Here is a 7,246-nt window from a genome sequence, read left to right on the forward strand (position 1 = left end):
CATCGAATAATGGTACTGGAGAACATACGGGTAGGGGTGGAAATAGGCCAGGCGTCCTGCCAGGGGCCTGCAGCCTGGCCTGTGTTCGGCCTGGCCTGGCCTGGCTTGATAGGAAATAGGCCCAGGCTCAGGCTATTAAAAAAGCCGATATTCTTTAAAAGGCCAGGCCTAGGCTTTTGAAATAGCCTGTTCGGCCTGTCAGGCCGGCCTGAGCCTGCAAATATATAGAGAGAGTTTTATTATACTAGTAAAAATGCTATTGGAAGGATTTGAACTTGGGTCTTCTATCTTATGAAAGTACCTTTATACACTCAGCCATTTGTCTCTTTAATTATATATGTGTATTTTGTATCAATATTATTCATAAATTTATTATTTTATATTTTATAATTTTAAAAATTAAATTATATCTTAAATTTAATTATTATTAAAAAAAACAGGCCTATTGACAGGCTTCAGGCCAGGCCAGATTTAACAACAGGCCAGGCTCAGTACTCATTAAAAAGCCTATACCAGGCTACATGCCAGGCTAAGGCCAATATACTCTATTACAGGCCTGGCCTGTTAAGAGTAAAGTCTGGCCTGGCCTGGCCTGTTTCCACCCCTACATACGAGAGACCAGAGACTGAGGTTGTCCCATCAGTAGGCACTTCAAATCGAAGGGTAAATCCTGTGATCACAGAAAGAATCCCTTATCACAGAAGGAATCCCTTCGATTGTGGCCACTACATGGCTTCCATATGGATTGTCTCCAAATTATTCTCCACTATTGATAAATTTCAAACATGGGGTATATAAGAGGTACAACCACTACAAGGAACAACCCTTTGTATAATCCTACTTTTCCTCTAGGTTACCCTCCAGTGGATATACCAACTAACTATAATCCTAATATAGCAAATTATAATGCTTATCAATATTTGATAAATAATCTCCCATATTTAGAGTCAGTACCCATGTCTTCATAACTTACCTTGAATTCTTTTCGACATAGGGCACAGGGGCAACCCCGATAAGGTTGGCAGCTAGTGGAGGATGTGTTTCTATATTTTTAGAAATATTGAAATAAGTTCCTGTCAAAAAAACATATCTTAACACGGTCAAATATTTGGTTGTGTTTAGACAACAAATTAAAGATAACCATTATGACTTAGTCAATATGCTTACTCAGCAGATGGCTACAGTTTTAAATTCTATGATAGAAAATAATAATGCTAAAATAGAACAAGTAGCTCGACATGTTGATGATATTATATGAGCAATTAATAGATTATTTGTACCACCGATAGGTGGAATAGATACTAATAATCCTCCAATAACTTTAAATTGGGGAGATGATCTGGATAGGGTATTAAACGAGGCTAGAGCAAACAATATGGGTTAAGCCTATGGTCAGAACATAACCCAAGATGTCGAACAAATCTTGAACATAGTTAAATATAAGGATGACAAATCAACCTTATTTCATCTCTTTTATCCTAGATTATGTTTTACAAACTGACCTCTCCAAAGGAGTCAAGGCTCTAAAATCCCTCACCAAATTCGCAGTTGAAAGTGGAGAATCGACTATCGAGCATATAGCTCAATATACAGTCGAAATAGGTTAATTAGCTGGCAATGAATATTTGAAAATGAGATATTTTTTTCTTTCCTCACAAAAAATGCCTTCACTTGATTTTCAAACCTGCAACCTAACTCGATCATAGTTGAGTTCAATTAGAAAGAAGTTTTCATGATCAATTTTTTAGAGGTGAAATGAAAGTGACTTTATCTATTTTATTTATAGTAAAAAGGAAAAAGGCTGAGTCAATCGATGACTATCTCATATAATTCAAGAATATGAGAAATAAATATTTTACTCTGATTCCTGAACCTGAGGTGTGGTGCGGAATTTATGACCCACAAACTAACCGACAAGTGCACCTGGTCGTACCAAGTAGTACCTCAAGTGAATGAAGGTCGATCTTACGAGGATTGATGGACTAAGCAACAATGATTGCATTTACTTAGTTAGACAAACAGAAAAGAGTGTTTTGAGAGTTCAAAAGTATTAACAGTCAATTCAGAATATCAGAAAGCAAGCAGTAAACGGGTTGTGAAATATATAGAGAAAACAGTTAAGGTTTCAGAGATATTTATTTTACGGATTGACTTTTCTTACCAACTATTTTAATCATGCAAGATTCAATTCATGACAAACTATATATGACTAAACCCTAATTCCTTATATCTTTTTAGTCTCCTCTAAACTTCATCAACCGTCAATTCCTTGGTCACTTGATTCCAATTAGAGGGTTAAGTTCAATTTTAGTTTATATGCCACAGAAATTCTAATTACCCAAATATAAGAGGATTATATGTCACGTACCCCGTTAAGCCCAGATAATTAGTGATTTAGGGGAATATATTTTCAAGCTATTGTTCAGGTAAAAACTTTTCCAAGTTTTACAAGAACTCAAATAGAAAAAAGGTCATACTTTCGTTCCACCCAGATTCATAAGATAAAGAACGAAAATAATTCTTGAAATTGAAATCAATACAAGAATTAAAATAGAAAAGTAATAGTATTAATCCATAGAATAAAGAGAGCTCCTAACCTTAACAGTGGAGGTTTAGTTGCTCATGGTTCAGAGAGAAAACAAGGATTTTGAAAAACTGTAAAGTGCGGAATGAGGTAAGAGAAGAGAAGAGAAGAGAGCTAACCCGAACGGATGATTCTTTTCCTTTTTATATCTAATCCTAATTAATGTAAAATATATTTTCTAAAACTAAATAATATCTTTTCCTATTTGTAAATAAAATAAAAGTTTTAAATCAAGAAATAAATAACAAATCTTCATGCATGCCTTCAATTTGGACGCTAGGACCACTTTGAAGTTTGAATCATTGAGCTGGTGCCTAACTTGGGCTGCTTGTGCTTCAATTGGTGCCTAACTTGGGATTCCAAGTTAGGCGCCACACTTTCCGTATGCAATTGGCAAGCTAGTCTTCATCCAGCGCCTAACTTAGAAAATCCCAAGTTAGGCGCCATTGTGGCCGTACAGTTTGGGAGAGAAATATATACTATTATATATCGTTGGAAAGTTCTGGAAGTTAGCTTTTCAAGCTACCAGAATTGCATGAATTGGATCTCTTTAGCTCAAGTTATTCTTGTTGGAGTGCAAGGAGCTCAGGGTTGATAGCACCATTCACTTTCTCCCTTTTCTGCTACAAAAGCTTGTCAAATCCATCCGAATACTACCTAAAATAAACAAAATTCACACAACTCAAAGTAGCATTCATAGTGGCTAAAGAGCATTTAAATCTTGATTAAACTTGACAATTAAAATGCAAATGCACTAAGAAAAGATAGAAAAGATGCTCACACATCACAACACCAAACTTCAACTTTGCTTGTCCTCAAACAAACAAAGAATAATGCAATATAAATTGACAATCTAAGGTGAGAAGAATAGCAATTTTAATGTTCATGGTTAGCTAGTTTATTATGCATGCAACACTCACAAAAGAATTTCAAATGATTGATGATTTTATCTTGATCACTTTATGGAATCTTTTATTATATTCCTTCCTTGAAACAAGCTTTTCAATTGTTTCTTTTGCTAGCTTCTTGGGTGCTTTGCACCATTTGTTTTTATAGCTTCGACTCTAAATGCTTTGTTTTCAAGTATTACCACCTGATACATAAGCACCACAAGCATATAATTAGAGAACTTTTTAAGCTTTGCTTTTTGTTTCTTTTCTTTACTCTCTAATCATTGATGCTCAGAGCCTTGAGGTTTGAGGGAGTGCTTTGCACTTGAGCCTAACCTTGACTCTAAGTGTTTTGTTTTTAAGCTTTTTGCTTGATACATAAATACCACAAGTACTTGACTAATGAGTTGTCATTGGTACTCAAAGCCTTCAGCTTTCTCATTCCCCTTTCTTTACTTGATCATTTATGGACAAGCTTCTTCAAGGTTTTCAAAATTTCAAAGATTTTATAAAGTGTTCTAGATAAAAATTTCAATCAAACAAAATTCAAATGTGATTGAGCAAAAATAGTCATGCTAGCCTTCCAATACTCATATGCTCATACTAGCTTCTTATTTAATTACCCTGTTTGTTGATGATCCTGATGCTTAATTGCTTTGACTCACAAATTTTAAGATGATAATCATGATGTAAAGGCTATATGTTATAATTAAAAACTAGACTATGCTTATCTAAAAGGAAGGACACACATGCATATAATAAAAAAAGAAGGAAACAACCTTAGTTCTCTCTGCCTTTCTCTTTATCATCTTCTTCTTTATCCCCTTTTAAGCTATGTAGAGCATAGCCTCCAACACCAAACTTAGAATGGTTGCTTGTCCTTAAGCAACAAAGAAAGAGAAATAATGGTGATGGAAATAAGATTAAATAAGACTACCAAGTGAAAGGAAATCAAGCAATACAGAGGCCTTATTCAAAATAAATTAATCAAATTAAAACAAAACTCAAGGAAAACTAAAATAGTATAAAATAGCTAGATTGCTAATGTGTTGCATGGTGACTGTGGCAACACCAAACTTGGTGTGAGGACACCAAACTTAGTGTGATACAATCTATGTGAAACTATGCCAAGTACCCAGTAGGATGCAAATTTGGTGTAACATACTAAACTTAATCCATGAACACATACACAATCTTAAGCAAAACAAAAAAAGAATGAAAAGAAAATACCAAACATTGGGTTACCTCCCAACGAGCGCTTCTTTAACGTCACTAGCTTGACAGTTGGTTCTTGAATTTCTTCCTCTTCTTCTAGTTGATTAAGAGAAATGACTTCAGTGGACATGAGGAGGAAAATGATACCCACCAAAAAGCAACTCCCATATAACTCTCTAATTCACTAGGACCAAGGAAAGCATATTCAAGTGTTGGGGGAGAAGGCTTCAATTCAAATGTGGGCGGTGCATTTAGATTTTTCTTCTCAGGAGCTTGCATGCATAGAATTGAAGGAACTTGTATGGCTTTCTCCTAAATTATTGGAATGTGCAAGTATGGAGTGTGCATGGCTTCCTCCTTTGTTTGTGCATCTTCCTCATTTATTTGTGCAACTTTCTCATTTATTTGTGCATCTTCCTCTTCTTCCATGTGTGAGGGTGAAGAGTTCTCTAATTCACTGGAGTATGAACTCTTTTGATTGATTTCCTCACTTTCTTCCATAGGATCTTGCATTGTATCTCTTGGGAAGGAATTTGCTTGTATCTTGTCCAGGTGCTTGATAATCAACTCCGCATGTTTCTCTATATTTTTTGATACTCATCCGCATATCATGTATGTATTCTTTCATGAGAAGCTCAAAAGCTTATTGTTCTTGATATGAATAAGGATATGGTGGCTCTTGATATGAGTAAAAAGAAGATGATTCTTCATATGAATAAGGAGATGGTAGTTCTTGATATGAATAAAAAGAGGAGCATGGTTCTTAGTATGTATATGGAGATGGTGGTTCTTGATATGAATATGGAGATGGTGGTTCTTGATAGATGGAACATGGAGCACTGAAGTTTCTTTGGTCTTGACTTTCTCAACCAAAATTCGGGTAGTTCCTCTATCCACAATAATATGAATCACTCCTTGGGTGTGACTAGTAACCCATATGATCTCTCTCCATTATTTTCCTTAGCACAAAACACCAAATAGAATTAAACGCACCATGTGGTAAATAGAGAAGCTAAGAAGAAATAACAAAAAGAAATATTAAATGTTTTTTTTATTTTTTTATTATTTTTATTATTTTTTTAATATAAAAATAAATTTTGAAAAATAAAAAAAATATAATGTAAAAATCAAATAAGAAAATTAAACAAAGAAAAAGTCTAATCTAGGTAATCAAACAATTGATAGTTGTTAATCACAATTAATCCCCGACAACGGCGCCAAAAACTTAGTGCAGAATTTATAAACCACAAACTAACTGGCAAGTGCACCGGGTCGTACCAAGTAGTACCTCAAGTGAATGAGGGTCGATCCCACGAGGATTGATGAATTAAGCAACAATGATTGCGTAATTTACTTAGTTAGACAAACAGAAAAGAGTGTTTTGAGAGTTCAAAAGTATTATCAGTAAATTTAGAATATCAGAAAGCAAGCAGTAAACGGGTTGTGAAATATATGGAGAAAACAGTTAAGGTTTCAGAGATATTTTTTTTTTCCGAATTAACTTTTCTTACCAACTATTTTAATCATGCAAGATTCAATTCATAGCAAACTATATATGACTAAACCCTAATTCCTTAGACCCTTTTAGTCTCCTCTAACCTTCATCAACTGCCAATTCCTTGGTCACTTGATTTCAATTAGAGGGTTAAGTTCAATTCTAGTTTATATGCCACAGAAATCCTAATTACCCAAATATAAGAGGATTATATGTCACGTATCCCGTTAACTCCAGATAATTAGTGATTTAGGAGAATATGTTTTCAAGCTGTTGTTCAGGTAAAGAGCTTTTCCAAGTTTTACAAGAACTCAAATAAAAAAAGGGTCATACTTCCGTTCCACCCAAATTCATAAGATAAAAAATGAAAACAATTCTTGAAATTGAAATCAATATATGAATTAAAATAGAAAAGTTATAGTATTAATCCATAGAATAAATAGAGCTCCTAATAACCTTTTCACTGGAGGTTTAGTTGCTCTTGGTTCAGAGAGAAAACAAGGATTCTGAAAAACTATAAAGTGCAGAATGAGGTAAGAGAAGAGAAGAGAGCTAACCCGAAGGGCTGATTCTTTTCCCTTTTATATCTAATCCTAATTAATGTAAAATATATTTTCTAAAACTAAATAATATTTTTTCCTATTTGTAAATAAAAATAAAAGTTTTAAATCAAGAAATAAATAACAAATCTTCGTGTATGCCTTCAATTTGGACGCTGGGACCACTTTGAAGTTTGAATCATTGAGCTGGCGCCTAACTTGGGATTCCAAGTTAGGCGCCCCACTTTCCGTATGCAATTGGCAAGCTAGTCTTCATCCGGCGCCTAACTTGGAAAATCTCAAGTTAGGCGCCATTGTGGCCGTACAGTTTGGGAGAGAAATATATACTAGAGTAAAGTATCGTTTTTATCCCCAATATTTTGGGTAAGTCCCAAAGTTGTCCCTAACGTTTCAATCGTCCTATTTAAGTCCCTAACGTTTCAAAATTGACTCAATGTTGTCCTGCTGTTAGAGATCCGTTAACAGAATTAACGGAGGGACAAAATTGAAATAATTTTGAAAT

Source organism: Arachis hypogaea, chromosome 19 (genome assembly GCF_003086295.3).
Source record: "Arachis hypogaea cultivar Tifrunner chromosome 19, arahy.Tifrunner.gnm2.J5K5, whole genome shotgun sequence".
Lineage (NCBI taxonomy): Eukaryota > Viridiplantae > Streptophyta > Magnoliopsida > Fabales > Fabaceae > Arachis > Arachis hypogaea.